We start from the raw sequence: 20,720 nt of genomic DNA on the forward strand, positions 1-20,720 counted from the left end.
TTTGAAATAAAAAAAAAAGTAAGAGAAGTGAGCTAAGACATGCTTGTACAGCTTGCATGCTAAAATATACCTCTGGTTTTACTTCTGTTACTTCTGATCACAGGATGAGTGAGAAAGATCACTCTATCAATTTGCCCTGTCAACGTTTTTTGTGTGATATGCAAGATAGCACTGTTGTATGAGCTGGCAAAATCTTTCTAGAACTGCTGCATTCCAAGAGATTTTAGGATTTTGGCATTTTTGGTTTTTCCACCTTTTCCATCTCAAAGAGATAGTCAAAACATATAATTAAGTATCCGCCTGGAATCCTTCTGGAAGGAGCAGGATGGAAAAATGAAAGAGGGAAATGGAGCAGGTGCCTTTAGATTCTATGGCAAATGATAGGCCTTTTCAGATTGTGTTTACTGAACTGCGTGTACCCCCTATTACTTTTTAATATGTCATATGGAAATTGTAATAAAACAATGCGTAATTTTGACATCGTTTTCTCAAAATTACTCTAGACCAGTTAATGCTGCAGTACTCCTTGTGAGGGTCGCGCTTGCTTGGATCACCATGAAAATTATGAAATATTTCATGAGTGCCCTTTCCGAGCTCAAGGCTTTTAAGCATATGTACATGAACACCCTGCTGTAAATGCCCTATTGCAACTTATTTGTTTCGAAAAATGTTTTTGGGGAGAAGCCATGAGAACTCCTTGAGGGACGCTGTTCTCACTGTAATTTGAGTTCCGGCATTGGCCAGACAGACACTGGGCAGTACCATGCAAAGGGGCGGAAATGGGTGGCACCAGTGATCGAAGTGGAGAGAGCCAGTGGTAGAAGCGTTTAAGTGGGTGGTTACCTAGGAAAATATGTGGGCACCTACCTGAAACAGAAAATGGACGGTCTTGACTGTCCCTACAGAATACTGTCTGTGCTTATTTGCCAATAAATGAACGTGTTCGATTGAATTCGAGGGAAATAGGAAATCTACTAAGAATATGCATTTTTGTTCTTAACGTCCATTTTTTTTTATTCAATATGCTTTGCTTGCACTATCTACTAATGTGCATTATATTATGCAGTTGTAATCTCATGAAAGCCCCAATAATTACCCTTTGCCTATGCTTCTCATATATTTATGATAATCCGGTAATCGTCTGTCTCAAGAGATTTGGTTGAAGCAGAAAATGTCGTCGAGGAACTTTGAAACAGGACTTGTGCCGCCATTGTGCAGCACAAGCTACTCGTGACTTTTGAAACCGGATGGACTGTACATAAAAACTGATATCTCGCGAGGCATACCTTGAGTAATTTTTCACGCAGATGACTACCCATACACAACGCACGTGAAGTCCTTAATTATCAGAAGCTTTACCATTAATAGACAGAAAAAATCATACAGTTTTGTCTTTCGGTACTATTAACCTTAGGTGATCGAACCTGGATATAAATATGGGCATATATGTTTTCACATAGTAAACGTGGGGCTCTTGTTTTTGTTCCAAATAAAATGACAGTTAATAACATCTTTCAAAACCGAAATGAGCACAAAAATCCCCCGCTCTCCTCAAAGAGGGCAGAAACAAAGGAACAGCATGTAAGTGCGCATTCCGTTACAGCTAGCACAGCAAGTACAGAAGCATTTCTGAATCCTATGAGTCCTCGCCAAACCCCGAAAAGGCACCCTGGGACTCGTGAAGTGCCGCCAGCATGTAGACCCTGGCGATAGTAAAATGCATATTTAGAATAATGCTGTCTCTTTTAGTACCCTTCGGGAAGAGTACTGGGAACGTTGTGTCTGTTTTCATTTTGGAAAGCATGAAAGATTCACATAATCACGGGTTCACTTCTATCTTTTATTTGATATATGGTTTATGCGGCTTCATTTCATGTAATGTATAAATGGTGAAAGAATGCTTAGGTTTCATCATGAGATTATCTACCAACTATGAGTTGCATCCCTAAACCTACATTGAACAAAGCCAGTTTGTCTGGCCTTTTTATATGTTAAAGAGCCTCCACAGTAGTGAGGGTGCGTGTTTTTGTGGACAGGTTAGTGGATGATTGTGAGAGTCCCACCTGTGACACGATAAAAAGTGCTCTTTGGTAGCAGATGCAAAGACAATTAGTTGCCCAAGCCAGTGGACTGACGAGGCCTCCCTCGTTATTTTACCACAGTATCAAATAGGCAGCATTCAAACGGGCCTAGGTGAAAGCATTTGCCCTCTCTTATTAATGGCAAACATGAAAAATGTGCCAGGAGATCCATCATATTTTGTTATGTGATGCATTATGAGATTGTGCATTCTGCATTGTGAGAGTGAGAAACTCACATGTAAGCTATGCATTTTATTACAGTGTCTGCCACAAATCTTGCTCGGTTTGGTCAAGTTTATCTCAGGACTATTTATATTCATTTGATTTATACTATGAGTTTGGTTCTAGTACTACTCTCTGCTAAATCATTGATTGCTTTTTTTCACATATTTACAGTAAATTGCTTTGGTTGGACCTGTGTTACATTTGTTACGCTGATTTAGTATCCAGAGATGTTCAACCCGATTTGTCGACCTGACACATGCAATAACTTTTTTTCCGCTTTCCATTTTTAGGTCGAGTGTGCAAGCGCTTTCACCTGCTATAAGTATTATGGGCTTTTAACCATGCTCATCTAACGCCCATCACTTTAACTCGCTCGTGGGTTTGCCTATTAAAAAATCACTTGATGTCCTTGTAATTGCTTTTAGTTTGTCCCACCTTGAGGCTGTTTTTGTCAGTCTGCAGACTGCCTCTGTTGCATGGATTATTACACAATTGCTGATATACTTCAGTGTGGCCAAACTATTTCTTTTGTCTCACCTCCTCATGCTGCATGGAGGCCATGGCGCTCACAGTACAAACAGACACAACAGCGTGAACTTGATTGGTGGTATTAGAGCGCTGGTCATAATTGGAGACGTTTCTTATGGCTCCCCCCTCAAAACACTTGAAATTGGTGAATGCTTTACTAAAAGAGAAATTCTCAAAGCGAAAGCGGCTGTCCCAGCACAGCAGGAGAGTTGATACTACAATATTCACTGCACTCAGGAAACTCATCATATAATGCTGTGCAAGCATTCTTTTTCAAAACATTTTTGCTCATAACTCAGCTTGTAGTGGTTCTAGGACAATGGGACCACCACAAAAAAGTTCACAACAACTCTTTCTTTCTACATCATCTTTGGGTCCCACACTAGGTTAGTGGGGACCCCGAAATAATACCCCATCCCACCATTCAATATCTTAACCTTTCTTGTGGCTGGAGCTTTTATTTCTTCAGCTGAGAGTAGATTGTGTTTTAAGAGGCTTCTTTGTAATTGTATTGCTATAGGTCTGTTGGCCCTGAATATGTGTAATGCAATATGTTCTCTAGAGGCAAAATGTAAGGTTGCACTGCATTACTTTCTGCTATTTTGTTTTTTGTGTGGTTATGCTCTCCATGATTATACAGTTACATGACCATATTTCTTGCAAATGCTATTTTCATTGTGGGTTCCTCTGGGGACTGTCCTAAGCATTAGTCATATCAACATATTAACATGTTTGTGGCAATGAAACATGTCCCATAATGCTTTACAGGGCATTACTTTTACAAAACATTTTTGCTCACAACTCAGCTTGTGGAAGTCGTAGGACAGTGGGGCCACCACCAAAACGTCCACAAAAACATGCTCTTTCTGTCTACGTCATCTTTGGGTCCCCACACTAGGTTAGTAGGGCACCCAAAATGATAACCCCTCCCACCATTCAGCATCTGTTTAATATTTCTCATGACTGGAACTTTTGCTTTACTGCTGGGAGTATGTAGTGTTTAAAGCCGTTTCTTTGTTGTGCTTTTATTAAAGTAGGTCTGTTAGCCCTGAATGTGTGTAATGTACTATGCTCTCACTGTATTACTTTCGGACTTTTTTTGTGTGGTTATGCCCTTTAAGGGCTCACTATACAGTTGCATGACTATGTTTTTCACATATGCTATTTTCATTGTGGGGTGCTCAAGGGGCTGTTCTAAGCATTACCGTCACAACAACATATTGAAATAGTAGTGGCAGGAAACTTGTCCCATAATGCTTTGCAGGGCATTACTTTTACAAAACATTTTTGCTCATAATTCAGCCCGTGGTGGTAACCTCTCCCACCATTCAGGGTCTGTTTAACCTTTCTTATGGCTGGAACTTTTGTTTTACAGATGAGACACTTTGGGGCATAATTATACTCTGTTTGCGCCGAATATGCGTCAAAACTTTTGACGCACATTCGTCGCAAACCTTGACCCATATTTAAAATATGACACATGACCCCGCGGAAGTAAAAAAACCTCTGTGTGTGTCGTTTTTTGGATGCGGGAAACCGCATTGCGTTAATGACATGCAAGGTAGGCATTTCCGTCCAAAAAATGACTTTAAGGCCTGTGTGCCTTATTTATACTCCTGCGTCATTTTGACGCACAGGAAAGGCCAGGCCTTAAAAAATGGCGCCAAGCCTGATGTGCGCCATTTTTTAACGCCTGGGGCAGGGCAAGCGTTAATGGATCTGTGGGCTCACTTCTATGGTCTCTGACCATGGAAGCATTCCACAGGTGCCCTCCCCTGCACCCAGGGACACCCCCTGACATCCCCGCCCACCCCTGGTAAGTATAATTGTATTATTTTTTTAAGTGGCTTAGGGGGGGCCTAACCTGGGCCACCCTACATGCCACTGTGCCCAATGCCCATGCCCAGGGGACAGAAGTCCCCTGGGCATAGCCATTGGGCAAGGGGGCATGACTCCTGTCATTGCTAAGAAAGGAGTCATTTTAATAGGGGTTGTGCATCAAAAAATGGCACAAATCCGGTTTGAGACATGATTTTTGACTCTAACCTGACTTGCACCATTTTATGATGCACAACCACCATTTTCCCCTACACCGGCGCTGCCTGGTTAGAGTCACTTTTTTTTTTACTTTAACCAGCCCGCAGCGCCGGCTAACGTCAATCTTTAAACAAGGCACCCGCATGGCGCATAAGAATGGCATTAGCCGGCGGTAAAATGTTTGACGCAAACCAGCGCCGGCGCTGGTTTGCATCAAAAAGTATAAATATGGGATTTTATCTTTTATGGGCCGTGTTTGTACTATCAGTGTAATAGTTCTGTTACCCTTGAAAATGTTTAATGAACTATGGGGCATATTTATACTCCATTTGTGCCAAATTTGCATCATTTTTTTACGTAAAATCGGCACAAAACAAACTCCATATTTATATTTTGACGTTAGACATGTCTTATGTCAAAAAATAGAAGTCTGCAATACTTTTTAGATGACTGAGCCTACCTTGCGTCAATGAGATGCAAGGTAGGCATTCCCATTTAAAAAATGGTGCTAACCCCATAGCCCCATATTTATCCCCCGTGCTAAAATGAGGTATGGGTGGGTGGAGGGGCTAAATAATGGTGCAAAACTTGCTTTGCACCATTATTTAACACCTGGGTCAAACCAGGCGTTAGGGGACCTGTGGACCTATTTCCATGGTTAAACACCATGGAATGGATCCACAGGTGCCCTCCTCAAGCCCCAAGAACACCCCCACCCACACCAGAGGGACGCCGCAGGAAGGGAGACCCCATCCCAGGTAAGTTTAGGTAAGTATTTGTTTTCAAATTAAAGTGCCATCAGGGGCCCAACTTGGGGCCCCATGCATGGCACAGGGTGCAATGATCATGCCCAGGGGACACTGTTCCCCTGTGCTGGCCATTGGGGTGGTGTGCATGACTCGTGTCTTTTCTAAGGCAGGAGGCATGTGGTATGAATGGTTTTGCATCAGAAAATTAAGCTGGGTTGGTTAGAGGCATTTGTTTTGCCTCTAACCAGCCTAACGTCATTTTTTGGTGCAAACCCCCCTTCTCCCATACCGCCACCCCCACCCTGCCTCAGGTCATTTTTCCTTTTACGCTAGCCCACCCTTTGCACCAGCTTGCACCATTTCCTAAATATGGCGCCCGGCTGGTGCCCAGGAATGGCGCACGCCGGTGCTAAACGTTTTGATGCACTAGTGCAGTTTTGCATCAAAAAGTATAAATATGCCCCCATGTCCTCTAGGGGCTGAAAATATAGTTATACTGCATTACTTTCTCTCATTCTTTTTTAATGTAGTGAAGGTTCTCTAAGGGCTGACTGCATGATTACATGACCATGTTTCTTCCAAATGCTATTTTTATTGTGGTGTCCTCTAGGGGCTGTTCTGAGCATTGCAATCAACATACTATAATATTTGCAGCACAGAAACTCGCCCCATAATGCTTTGTAGGGCATTACTTCTACAGAACATTTTTGCTCATAACTCAGCCTGTGGTGGTCCTAGGACAATAGGACTACCTTCAAAATGCTCTTTCTGTCTGCATCAACTTTAGGTCCCCAAACTAGGTTAGTGGGGACCCCAAAATAATAACCCCTCGCACCATTCACTGTCTTTTAAACTTTATCATGGCTACAAATTTTGTTTAACAGGTGAGAGAAGTTTTGTTTTAAAGGTCTTGTTTGTAATATAATTGTAGTAGGCCTGTTAGTCCGAAAACTGCTCCCTAGGGGATAAGTACATGGTTATACTGCATTACTTTCTTCTGTATATTTTTCATGGGGTTATCCCCTGTTGGGGAAACAATATGGTTACCTGAACATGTTTCTTACAAATTATAATTTTGTTATGGTGCCGTCTAGGGACTGTTTCGAGCATTACAGTGTAGTTACAAAAGTTTATTTCTGATAAAGGTTTATATTGATGATTGTATTTGTTTTAATAATCTCTCTTTATTAGACTTACAACCATAATTCAGGCCAATTTAACACCCTTATTACACTATGACTGTTTTAACAGTCTTGATGTCTGGGTGACCCTTCTGGTTTATTTCTCTTGTTACTCCTTTGTGTCTGTCTTATGTCTTTTTTTGGAGAATTGTGTTAGCCAGCCAGCAACCCTGATGGTGGGTCTGAAGGTGGAGTGATGAAAGTTGTATTCTACTGGAATCAGCATGGCAGATTTAAATTTGTATGATAAATGCCAACATTTTCATTATTTGCTGCAGACAGAGGAAGAAGGTAAATGGAAGTGCTTTAGATATATGCAGAGCCACTGGAATTATATGTCAGGAAAAGACAACATTTTGAGGCAGAGTTGATCAATTTATGTGGCAAGAAAAGTACAGTTATGAATTTTACAATGCCAATAGCTCTAACTCAAGCAAATGCAAGACTGATTGCATTGCAAATGCTTGTTCAAGAAAGACGTTGGCGTGACTCCTGCAGGGTGCGGACCCTCCTCCCCCACAGATCCTGTGGTCTTAGCCTGTTTTTCCCTTCTTTCACTGGTCACTATGTTTGGGTGGATCTTGCTTGCAAAAATAGGTGCCGCTGGTGGTTTGTTCTTTTATTTTGCTAGTGTTAGCATCATATTTTTGTATTTGGATCATCTATTTTTATTTCCCGTTCTGGCACCTATTCTGTCATCGAAGTGTTCTGTGTGTCTTTCATGAAAAAAGTAGTATTTCCTGGTAGTCATTGGGATTTTTCAGTTACCCATTTTTGAACACCCCAGGTTGTTCGATGTACTTTTTATCTATATGTGGAATAACTATGAGGCGGACCTACTATAAAACAGGTTTTCACAATAGAACCACTCTTTTTTCTTTTGCATGCTTTGTATTTTACAATGAGAAATCTAACTTTGTCTTTGTTTTTCAATTCACTTCAGGAATTGGGTGAACATATAAATGTTAGTTTTATATGAGTTTGCTGTAACAATACCATCACGTGTCGCTGTATGCCGATAATACACTTTTATTGTCCAAAACCAGGATGAGTCTTTATTAACTTTTACACAAATGCCGGGAGTATGACCAAGCAAACAATCAGTTCAGTCAAAATTAGGCCTGGATGAAAAACTCAGCTTGTGGAATTTTCAGAATTCAGCAACTCCACGTTCTGAGGAGAACACAGAGTTACTGATAGAATGGAATTTTTTTTTTCACATGCACGGGAATCACAACGAGGGATACATGTCAGGCACTTGCAAGCGCAAACAAAATTTTCGACCTGACCACGAGTTCCCACGAGATTTTGCAGCCATGCCAGCTACTTCCAGGGCTTCTTTTTGTGACGCAGGTGAGTGCGAGTTAGTGCAATCGACCGTGGCAGCAACCTCGAGAAGCTCAAGCAGCTAAAGCTCCTCAAAAAGACAATTTGAGTTAAAACCTTGTCGAATGGACCGTTCAAGTTGTTTTTTTGTGCGAGGAGTACTTTTTTAACGTACTTCTTTTTCAACAAGAAGTGTCCCAGGGACTCCAACTTCCTGAACCTGTCCAGCAGGTTCCTCCCAGTGCTTTGTCCATCTCCTGGTCATTTCTCACTTGGATTTCATGCTGGAAGGATCACTTCTTCTGTCTCCTGGATGTGTCATTTGATTTAAGGACTTTGTTGTATTTGAGATTTCACAAGTAAGGTCCAAAACACTTGTGCATGCACCAGGAGTTCTCTGTACTTTTATCCGATTTTTAGAATTTATTGTGGTGGGTGGCCTGCAGTTTCAGTAGGGGCCCAGCTATTGTTTTACTTGTAATTGTTCTTCCTTAAAGCAAAGATGTTTCACAGTTGATTACACTTTCTCCATGTTTTGTAAATTTGCAATATTCATTTAATTCATTATGTTATGTGGCCTGGTCTGCTAATGGAATAGGCCCTCAAGCTGTAGGTCCAGTACTAGTCATGGGTGCATGATGAAACAACTGTTTGTGGTGTCTGTTGAACTGAAACATCATTTAGACCATGGATGGTATTGGATTAAATAATTTGAAAAATTTGTTTGGGGGTATTGCACATTTTTTTTCTCCAAACGGTGCATGATGGGGTAATATATTTGATGCCTTTGTATGATGTGTATTGTTGTAACATGTACTTTTTAGACCATTTAATTTTTGTTTTTGGAATTGCTGACTTAATGCTGTTTTTTTTCTCCTGTACCAATCCATCCTTTGTCTGGCCAGTGTGTGAGAGAGCGTGAGAGTGAGAGTGGCCATAGGCCACCAGTTGTCTTTATTCTTCATGCCATGTGGCCAGGAGGCCCTTTTTTGTATAGTCAATTATAGTCCTATATGTGTTTTTTGTTTTCTATTCATCCTGCTTCCTGTTTGACCATGTGGCTGGTGGACATTTTGCGTAGGCAGCCAGTGTGCTTTTGCCATGATCCTGCATGTTGTTTGTTGTTGTGGTCATGCCTACTTGTTTGTTGTTGTTGCTGTTTGACCATGTGGCTGGTGGTCATTTTATTTAGGCAGCTAGTGTACTTTTAGGCCTGCCTGTGTTCTTTGTTGTGTTCATACCTCCTTGCTGGTTGTTGCTGTTTGACCATGTGGCTGCCAAACATTTTATGCACGCAGCCAGTGTGCATTTTTTTTAGACATTGCATGTGTTCTTTGTTGTGGCCATGCCTCCTTGCTGGTTGTTGCAGTTTGACCATGTGGCTGGTGGCCTTTTTATGCAGGCAACCAGTGTGCTTTTTTATGCCTTGCATGTATTTTACTTTGTTATGACAATGCCACCTTGCTGGGTATTGTTTGACCATGTGGTTGGCAGCCATTTTGTGTGTTATGCTTGCAGCTCAATGCTCATTACTAAATGGACTGTATGAACAGTGTTTTATATTATATTTTATAATTGTTTTGCATTTTTCACCTGCACTACTCCTTAGCTCCCAAATCCCAGTGGTTTTTTATGGTAGTCACCTTCCCCTAGTATATCGGCAATTGTATTTTTTACATTTTTATTATTTTTTTAAAATAATTCTTTTCACAAACTTTATTTAATTTAATAATAATTATTAATATTTATTCTATCATTAAAAAAAACAAAATATTTTTCTATTATTATATTCCCATTTTCCTCATCAGCACCATGTCTATCTTAGGTGCACAGCTGCACAACATTATTCAATGATTATTCCATTTGTCACCAGCACCTCCCTGAGTGCCACATGCCAACGTGATGCACATAAAGCTAACAGTTACATTCTGTATTTTGTAGTTGTTGCTCTTTCTTATCCTTCATGTACATAGTGATGAAAGTTAATGTTGGTGTGGTTTTACTAATGAATACACTGTATTGTTAATTATTTATAATTTAAGTAAGCACTAAATGAAATTGTTTCTACTGCTAATTCAACTGCAACAATGTCACATGTCACTGATGTTCTTCATGCATGTTTGCTTTTAAGTGCACAAAGAAAGAGACAGCACCCACAGTACTGCCAGACAAAAGGCCTGTGCACAACATGACTTGTGACCGCACTCAGGACACAGACATCTATTCAGCTTGTGAAGCTAAGTGCTACTGCAAACTGACAGCTTCAAGATGGCCGCAAAGAAACGAGCCACCAAGAAAGCGTCCAGTGATAAGCAGGAGCTTCCCACCACTGGTTTGTCGCCCCAGACCTTTTTCAGGCAAAAACATGTGCCTCTGGGGAGCAAACTGGGAGCAGCACTCCCACATCAGTGGCCCCATTCCAAACGAGGCCCAAGTTCATATCTGGCACAGAGGCAGCCTCTCTAATCATGTCAACGCCAACACCAACGAGAAGTGATGTTGAATTGGACTTATCTCTTTCTGAAAGTAGTACCCAAACATTGCCAGAAACTCAGCTCAGTGGACAACAATAGCCGCAGCCAGCAATAGTAGTTCCTGCCAAAGTAGGAGCACATCAGGAGGCTATTGAGCTTCATGCTGAGGAAGTCGAAGAAGCCTCTCTTTCACAAGATCCCCTGTCTTCCAGAACTCCGTCATCTTCTTCTTCAAGCTCCCCTTCGGATGATCAATACTCCACTTGGATGCAACCTCAGTCTGAGACACGCCAGGAAAGGCAAGGAGTGAAAAGGAAGGTTCTTGAAAGCCTTAGCATTATGAATGAAGAAGAGGAGGATGACAAGTCTGATGACGAGCCAGTCATTATGGATAGTAGCCCAGCCCCAGTGGAGTCCAACATTACCCCATCTTCTCAACCTTCTCTGGCACATATACCACCACTGTCAGCTTCCATATATACAACAAGGCCCCAGCTGAGACCTACATCTACAGCCACATCAGTAGAAGTAGGCACTGCAGAGGCAAATGTCATCAAAACACCCAACTAATACCACGTGTTCCGACATTTGCAACAGCACTAGTGTTAGAAAGGTGAAATCCCCAGTTTGGAACTTCGTTACGGTTAGTGAAAAGGACCCGATCATTACCACATGCTCCATTTGCTGAGAGAGAGTTAGTCAGGGTAAGCTTGGTACAAACTATGATACCGGAGGTCAAAACAACCCATTTAAGAAAACATCACGCCATCAACAGGCAGGAGCACCTTAGCGGCCAAAAATGTGCAAATGGTGTTGGTGAAGGTGGTGAGTGCAGGGAATCTGATCCAATCATGGTGAAAGGTGATGGTGAAGAAGAGGATGACATTTTTGTAACACAAATTAGCCCTGTCCTCAGCAGTGCAATACTATCATTGCCCACAGCAGCAACATCACAATGGCACAGCACAAGAAGACTCAGAGTCAGGTTGAGACACTTAGGCAAGAACATACAGTGGCTGTCCCACTGAGATGCACATTAAGCCCAACAACACCTTCTGTCCTTAAGAAGTCACCTGCATCAGTGGCACCAGTAAAGAAAAATCCAGGCTACTATTACTGGCATGTTTAGGCAGGAGGGACAGTCCAAACATAGCCACCCAATGGCACATTTGTACAATGAGAAGCAGCTAAAATGTTAGTGCTGGACCTTCTCCCTTTTTCTTTTGTGGAAGGAGTGTGGTTTCTAGAATTTGTGAGGACCATGTGCCCGAAATGAAAGATTTCCAACCGGACCTATTTTGCCAGAGTTGGTGTTCTGGCACTACATCATGATGTGCTGGACTAGTTTGGACAAGCTTTGCAGCAGAGTGCTATCCACACAATTCACCTGATGATAGACATGGGGACCAGTTGCCAAGTCACTGTTTATATGTGCATCACTGCACACTGCTTTTCTTTTGTGGGGGTTAGGGAAATGATATCTCCAGGTGTTGACACTGCTGAAATTTGTAATGGTGCTCTGAAACATGCATCAGTATCTATGTTTGCCATGAGAAATCCCATACAGCTTCAAACATCTTGGATTTAACAACAAGGTCTTTGAATAGCTGCACCCCAGAGGGCTTAGCATTGGATTTGTTGCCACGGACAATGACAGTAATATAGTTAAGGCCATGTCAGATGGTGGCTATTCCAGGGTCCTGTGTTTGGCACACTGCATTAACATCATTATACAGGACTTTCTAAAAAAAAAAACCCTGAGTCAGCAACTTACTGTTCTCATGCAGTTGAATCTGCACTCATTTCAGCCATTCTTTTAAAGTCCAGAAGCTGTTGAGGATTATCCAGCGTAACCCTAGAATGTCAGTTAAAGCCCTCATGCAAGAGGTGCCAACATGTTGGAATTCAACTTATTAAATGTTTCAACATCTGTTTGAGCAATACAAACCGATCATTGAATTTGTCATGGAAAGAGGGGATGCAACTGTGAAAGGCATAATCATTGAGATGGACATTGGGGCCTGGTCAAATGCCTGACAGAGATGCTGTTTCCTTTTGAAATGTTCACACAGAAAGTCAGTAAGGAGGACTGTACATGGGCCAAGCTATCCCATTGTTGCATATGCTGCAGATACAGTTGAAGGAGGTCTCTGAAACGTACATAGATGTGGATGAAAAAACAGGAGCGCAGGAGTTGATGGAGAGCTTAATCCTTTGCTCATCTGTAAATACAAGGCTGCAAAGAGGCATTGTGTCATCCAAAGTAACATTTGTGTAACAATTCCTGACCCACAGTACAAACAATTACTGGCCACTTCCATTCCTGTTTCAGACGGGGATGTTTGAACCTACAAGATGTGGATTGCTGAGCAAGCCAGCTACCTAGAAAAAGAATGTCTGGGAATTAGAGGCACACTCATGGTTGGATGTTTCAGGGTGCAGCCTACAACTTCCATAGACCCTGCAATCAGTGCTGTTGGCTCACAACAGCCAAAACCAACACCAGCAACAACATTAGAAATAGGAGCAGCAGCCCCAAAATCTGCATTTGATTGGTTTCTAAAAGCAGGGCTGAAGTCCACTGCAGAGGCAAAGACTAAAGAGCTTGCTCAAGGTGGAGCACCAATGACTATTGAGAGGATGGTCCAGGCCTACCTGGATGACCCAACGGAGGTCTATCTGGATAAAAACCCATTGGTGTATTGGTATGGGAAGAGGCACCAATGGCCAGTGCTCAACAGGCTGGAAATAAATATTGGGCTTGCCCTGTAGCCTGTGTGACTGCTGAGCGTGTGTTCAGTGCAGCTAGTGCAGTTGTCACAGTGAGGTGGGCGAAACCACCAGAGTTTGAGGATAAACTCTACTTCCCTGGCTACTGAGTAGACCTGGGCCACCATAGAACTTTCTTCTTTCTGTCGATGAACTGCTTTGAGAAAAAAAGAAAAGAAAAAAAGGATATAGCTAGCTGGGGGAACGTTATTATTTTGTTTGTTTATGTCTCACTGACTAATGAACCACCACAGTTTTAGACTAAGGTATGGCCAGATTGGAGTTGGACCAGTGTGGACTGCAGAAGACACCCCTCTCCCCCCTAAAAAGCTTCCATGACATTAAGATGCCAGTGCCAGCCTTAAACCCCTCCCTGTGCCTATCCTTTCTTTTATTCCCTAGCAGGACTGCCACAAATATTTGATTTACAACTTAATAGTCAATGTGTGTTTTGTTTCGTGAAGCAAAGAAGATCAGCAATGTACCACCAAGCTTGATTGGAACAGGTAAGTAATACTATGCACAAACAAGTGATATGAGTGATTCCTGTTTCAATGTTGAGATGGTTCATGTGGTGGCAGATAGTGAGAGTGGGTGTTTATTGGTTAACTATAATTTCTTATGCTTGATTGTGTTTATGATTGATTTACAATGTCGATGGCCTAACATGTGATCTTTTTTTTCCCGAATGTGATTTATTTCCTTAACACTTAGCGAGATTTGTTTGCCAGTTTCATACTGCTTTGTTTTCTGGTTCACATTCCTCAAAGACCTGACCAGTCCATTTAGCTAACAAACACAAATCTAGTCTACACAAAAACAACTACTCAAAGTTTCTCTTGTTCTTAAACACAGCTGTGCATTACAGGTCACTCTACCTATTTCAGTTGGGTCAGGAGATGGGACACTCTGGATGAGGCAGTACGGAGTTAGACATAGGGGGTCATTCCGACCCTGGCCGGGGACCGCGGAAGCACTGCCAACAGGCTGGCGGTGCTTCCTGGGCCATTCTGACCGCGGCGGTAAAGCCGCGGTCAGAAAAGGGCAACCCCTGGCCCAAGGAATCCGCCATGGCGGCGCTACTTGCAGCACCGCCATGGGGATTCCGACCCCCTTCCCGCCATCCTGGTCCTGGCGGTAAATACCGCCAGGAACAGGATGGCGGGAACGGGTGGCATGGGCAGTGCAGGGGCCACCTCACAGGGCCCCATAATGATTTTCAGTGTCTGCAAAGCAGACACTGAAAATCGCGACGGGTGCCACTGCACCCGTCGCACACCAGCAACTCCGCCGGCTCCATTTGGAGCCGGCTTCATCGTTGCTGGGCCTTTCCCACTGGGCCGGCGGGCGGCCTTTTGTCGGTCGCCCGCCGGCTCAGCGGGAAAGTCAGAATGACCGCCGCGGTCGGAATGACCCCCATAATCTTTAATAAGAGTCAGGAGGATGGAGGAAAGACTCAGAGTGTGAATTGACAATTTCAACAACTGCCAGAAAGAAGTTATCAACCTCATTGATATCAACATGGATGATGAGTTTATGAGGCCTACTCAGCTTTGTCGACTGGTTAGAGGCATGTTGATTACTTGACTTGGGAAATGTAATGCTGCTTGAAATTATGTAGTTGGGTGGCGGGGGCCTGTTGCTGTAGATAACTGGAAGAGGGAGACATGTGATGGATGATGTCACATCCTCACACTATGCACGTGCTCTAGGCTAAATGTTATTATGATAATGATGACAGTTGTTGTAACGCCGCGCTCTGACACGGCGTCTCTTTCTGTCCTCACGGGTGGAACGCACTACCGATATTCAGAGCGCCGTTCCCCGCGTTATTTGACTATGCTTTCTGGGAAGCATATATTTCGCTTCCGGTCGCGCTACACTTACTTGTAGCCTTTTTTCTTCTTTTGTTGTTGGTGGTGGGTTTTTTGTTGGTCCTTTTGCCTGTCTCCATCCATGTTGTGTCCATCTTCTCTTCTTCGTGTTTTTGTCCCAGCATGCTCTGTTTATCTTTTATACTACTTCCTTTTTCCTATACTGGTCTATGGGCTTTTCCCAATCCAAGATGGTGTTACTTCCCTTTCCTGTGATGTCACTTCCCTTTTCTCAGTATATAAGCCAGTCAGTCTTGTTCCTCCTTGTGTTGCAAACACTTCCTTCTGGTTGTGCTGTTCGCTCCTGTTCTTTGTTCCTGCTTTTTTGCCTTGGGAGATTTTTGCCTGTTCTTTGTTCCTGCTTTTGCCTTGGGATATTTTTACCTGTTCCTTTTTTCCCGCCTTTTACCCTGGATATTGCCTATTTTTGTTTCCTGTTGTCAAGTCCTGCTTTTTCTTGTTTTCCTTCAGGAGTTCCTGTTAGAGGTTTTTTCCCCAGTGTTGGGGTTTTTTCCCTCTGGGACTCCTTTTGGAGGGCACGGTCTGCTTTGGCATAGCCTATCAAGCGGCACCGTGGCTAATAGAAGGGGTCGCCCTTATCTGGGAGTATCCAGGACCTGTAGAAGACTTGGGGGGTGATTTTAACCTTGGCGGACGGCAGAGGCCATCCGCCAAGGTACCGCCGTGAAATGACCGCACCGCGGTCAAAAGACCGCGGCGGCCATTTAAACATTTCCGCTGGGCCGGCGGGCGCTCTCCGAAAGAGCGCCCGCCGGCCCAGCAGAAATGCCCCTGCAACGAGGACGCCGGCTCAGAATTGAGCCGGCGTAGTTGCAGGGGTGCGATGGGTGCAGTTGCACCCGTCGCGTATTTCAGTGTCTGCAAAGCAGACACTGAAATACTTTGCGGGGCCCTCTTACGGGGGCCCCGCGGCACCCCCTACCGCCATCCTGTTCATGGCGGGTTTCCCGCCATGAACAGGATGGCGGTAGGGGGTGTCTGAATCCCCATGGCGGCGGAGCGCGCTCCGCCGCCATGGAGGATTCAATGGGGCAGCGGTAAACCGGCGGGAGACCGCCGGTTTACCCTTTCTGACCGCGGCTGAACCGCCGCGGTCAGAATGCCCTCGGGAGCACCCCAGCCTGTTGGCGGTGCTCCCGTGGTCGGTGACCCTGGCGGTCACCGGCCGCCAGGGTCAGAATGACCCCCTTGGTGTATTCGCCAATCCAAAATCCAGAGGTGAGAAGTCCAGCGCAGTACGTGACAGATTGCAACGCCAAAAGATTCTGCGTTGCGAAAGCGCCATGGAAGATCCACAGGGAGAGGCGTCAGAAAATGCTCAAGCCATGTTACAGACTGTCCAACAACAAGCCCAAGAGTTACAACAGTTACGGGCAGAGAACACTGCGCTACGACAGGTATTGTCTTCCCGATCAATGGACATACCACCCGTATCTGCTACTATTCCTCGATATTCCGGAGATCCTTTAAAGATGAAGGAATTTTTGGACGCCCTGATGGTTTTCTTTGCCTTTCGTCCGCTCCAGTTTTCTTCGGATAAGGCTAAGGTGGGCTATCTGATCAGCGCCTTGTCTGGTCCAGCGCTTGCTTGGGCGACTCCTCTGGTTTCTGCAGATGACCCAGTCCTGGTTAACTATTCCGCTTTCCTGACTGTTTTCAAACAAATGTTTGAGAGACCTGGGGTAGAAGCAGCAGCTGAAGAAGCCTTATGTGACATTCAGCAGGGTAATCAGGATGTACTGCAGTATATAACCCGCTTCAAACAGCTAGCAGCAGAAACCTCCTGGGTAGAACGCACCTTCGTAACCCTTTTCCATCGAGGCCTGCGTGAAGAAATTAAAGATGAGCTTGTACACTCTTCTCCAGCTTGTTCTTTGAAAGAATTAATGGATCAATCTATGAACATCGAGTATAGACTTCGAGAGTGCAAGATGGAAAGACGTAGAACTAGAGCTCCATACCAGTCCGGTACCTTCCGTGCTAGCAGTCGGCGAACGGAAGATAGTCCATCAGAAGCTTCTCCACCTCCCCATGAAGAGCCCATGCAGATAGATCTGGTTTGTGGGCCATTGACGGAGTCAGAAAGGGAGGAACGACGATGAAGGGGATTTTGCCTATACTGTGGTAAGGCTGGCGAACTGATCCGTAGTTGTCCGGTACGTCCCTCAAGGCCTGCGGGAAACGCCAGCTCCCGTCCCCTGTAAGGAGGAAGGAGACGGGAGGACCTGAAGTACCATCAATATGATCGCAAAGGACTATGCTCTTGCTCTGCCTCCTCTAAGTCTTCTTGGTAAACTACTACCCATGAAGATTACCTTCCACTATATCCTTCTTGATTCTACACTATCGTGATAATCATTTCGGTTTTACAATTTGCAGGCCTTCTCTTCTCCTGCACAAAAGGCAATGGCACCATAACACAGATGCTTACTTTTTCTGACCCCGGCAGGCAGGCATGCACACAAGATTGACTGGGCAATCCAAGAAGAATGCAGATGCTCCACCCAATTTGGCGATACAGACTAGTATCATTTTTCTTTTAATAATCTTTTTTAGAACCGTGTGTGTTAGCTTCATTCCAACATTAATTGTATCTACTATTTTGCAAACCTAGGTGACAGAACATTTAGGTATATATCATAATTTTGGTCATTCTGGACTGAAAGAATGTTTGCAGTCAGGCTGCTGCTCATTGCCCAGATGAATATTGTGTTTGTTTAGTGTTTGTCTTTTCGTCCCACCTTTCCCTAAATCCCCTTTTCCATCCATTCCTCAAATTCCTAACCTTCTTCGGCTGGGCTGTGTGATTTATTAAGGTATGATTTAATAATTTACACCACTAATGAATCACATACTTAGTGTGGCAGTTGTGGTGGAAGCAACACCAACTCAGTGTGCAGAATCTTCATTTGAGTTCACCTAGGTGGGAGTTGGACCTCACTTCCAATGCCTACATTGTTAGAGGCTGATTTAAGAAAAGTGGCACTGCACTCAGTGCAGTGCCACTTTCCTTGCACCCCTTAGCGCCCCCCTATTGCCACCATGTGTGTGCCATATTTAAAATACGGCACACCATGGGGCAGGGTAGGGGCAATAGCATCAGAATTCCTGATGCTATTGATGTACTTTGCAGGAGTAGCTCCAAAATGTTGACGCTACTCCTGCAGAGTACATAAGGGTCCATTGTATTCAATGGCATGCCCCCTTTTAATGCTTGCTCTGAGCAGGCATTACAAGTGCTGAAAGAAATAGTGTAAGGAAATCCCTTAGATTTCTTTGCACTTTTCTTTCGACCCCCGCCTAATGGGGGAACACTTCCCTTACATACATGATGCCTGGCACAGGCATAATGTGGTTCAAGGGTTTACAAAGTGATGCAATGCATGCATTGCACCACTTTGTAAATATGGCACGTTTTTAAAAAAACGGTTTAGAGGTGCCTTAGTGTCAAAAAATGATGCTATGGTGGTGCTAAGGTAACAATAGGGCCTCTTAAATCAGGCCCTTAGTATGCCAGCATGTTACTACTACTACCACCATGGCACCTTGGGAAACCACGCAGACCTCGCTTCATCTATTCGGGTAAGAGAACTAAGTACCATTAGGCAATGTAATAGGCAATGACAAATCTCCCCCCCCACTCCTTATGGTTCAACTATAGTTGCAGACTGCAGTGCAGATACCAGGAGAGAAGTAGGACAAGGGTACCTAACTGCATGACTAATTGTTATAAATTGTCAGCAGATTTAAAAAACATGCTGCGATAAAAGGCATCAATGCGAAGGTAAACACCCCAAAAAAGATTTGAGGCATACATCACATCAAATAAATACTTCTTAGCCCTAACAAAAAGACTATAAACCCACCCTTCCACCTACAAATGGCCCACCCTTCTTCCCAAACAATTCTCCCTTTCCCCAACCAATGTCCAGAAAAACTCAAATCCCCACGATAAAAGAAAACAAAGTCCAACAGTCCTGGACCCGGTCGCAAAAACGCACTCCCACTCTCTCTACCCACAACCCAACCACCAAAACAAAGGTTAAAAATTGGCAGAAGTGGACACTAACGGTGGGCAAGGAGTTGTTTAAGGAGCCCCTCCATGCATGCCTGCCTGGATTATATTCACGCCAGCCTTCGCAGGATGTGGCCTTGAAAAGTAGTGTCTGATGGGGGCAGCAGTGATGGAATGGCAGCAGGCGGTTGCCAGCAAACTGTGGCACTGGTGTTGATACTGAGAGGCTGGAGGCGCTGGGGTCTGGCTGGGGCTGTGGGCGTTGGATGCTGCCGCTACTGCCTCGTCCTCCTCCAGGACCACCAGCCACTGATATTCACTCCTGTTGGGGGAAACACCCCGAAGAACGAGTCCGGAACCACGAGGTTGTGAAAAACGAAAGCGAAACAGCACTTTTGTTTTCCACAACTCCCTGGTTTTGGTACTTAACCATGCATGTCTGAACAACGTACATGCGTGGTTAAGGTACAGAAGGGAGTCGGAGTGGCGCGTTGAAGGAGGAGGTAAGTTGGGCTGGGATTGGGGCTGTTTTTGGGGGGGCTGGGGTGATTAGGGTTTGGGGGCAAGGTTTAAGTTTTAGGGGCGGGGGTGGGGACTCGGGGTATTTTTAGTTTTTGGGGTGGGGTGGGGGGCTGGGGGTGATTAGGGTTTAGGGGAGGGGTCAGAGTTAAGGTTTAAGGGGTGGGGTGTGGGGCTGGGGTGGAAGCATGCTGGGTCGTGCATGCTGATTGGTAATGCCTTTACAAGGAATGCATTTACAAAGGTAAAATCTTTGTAAACGCATTCGTGGTAAAGGCATTAGTGTTTATAACTAGGTTGTTGTTCCGACCTCGTTGTTGAGCCATATAACCCCTGATGGTCTCCAGCTTCTGCTTCCACAGCCAGGCTGCCATTTCCTGCCATGAAGGTGGGCCAGCAGGAATAGCTATATCAAGAAAGACAAATTTTAAACAAAAACACTGGTTTAAAATATTGTAGTGGCACAGTAGCAGTATATTTGCTGGTCACCCCAGGCCATTCGATGTTTATGTGATTAGAGTAACAGCCATTACGCACTATGGGGTACAAGCATTCTTCTCTCTTCTGATGTGCTAAATTAAAGGAGGCATGGTAGCTCAACTGGTGCCCTAGTCATTCACATTACTGTCTACAGCTGGGGCAGCTGTAATAGACAATTATCTTATTCCAGTGGCTTTGCTCTTCTCCAAAATACCTTTCAATTTTACCCTGACTACAAGGTAGATGAATGCTAAGAATGATACACGCCACGTACTATTATAAAATCAATCATGTAGACATCCTGTCTGCCATAAATAGACAGTGGGAAAAGCGATGTACTGCAGCACAGGGGAAAGATTAAAGAATGGGATATATAGATTGTATGTGGTACGTTTGACACAGACTACCTATCTGCAAAAGTCAAGGCACATACTTAGTCCA

Source organism: Pleurodeles waltl, chromosome 7, assembly GCF_031143425.1.
Source record: "Pleurodeles waltl isolate 20211129_DDA chromosome 7, aPleWal1.hap1.20221129, whole genome shotgun sequence".
Taxonomy (NCBI): domain Eukaryota; kingdom Metazoa; phylum Chordata; class Amphibia; order Caudata; family Salamandridae; genus Pleurodeles; species Pleurodeles waltl.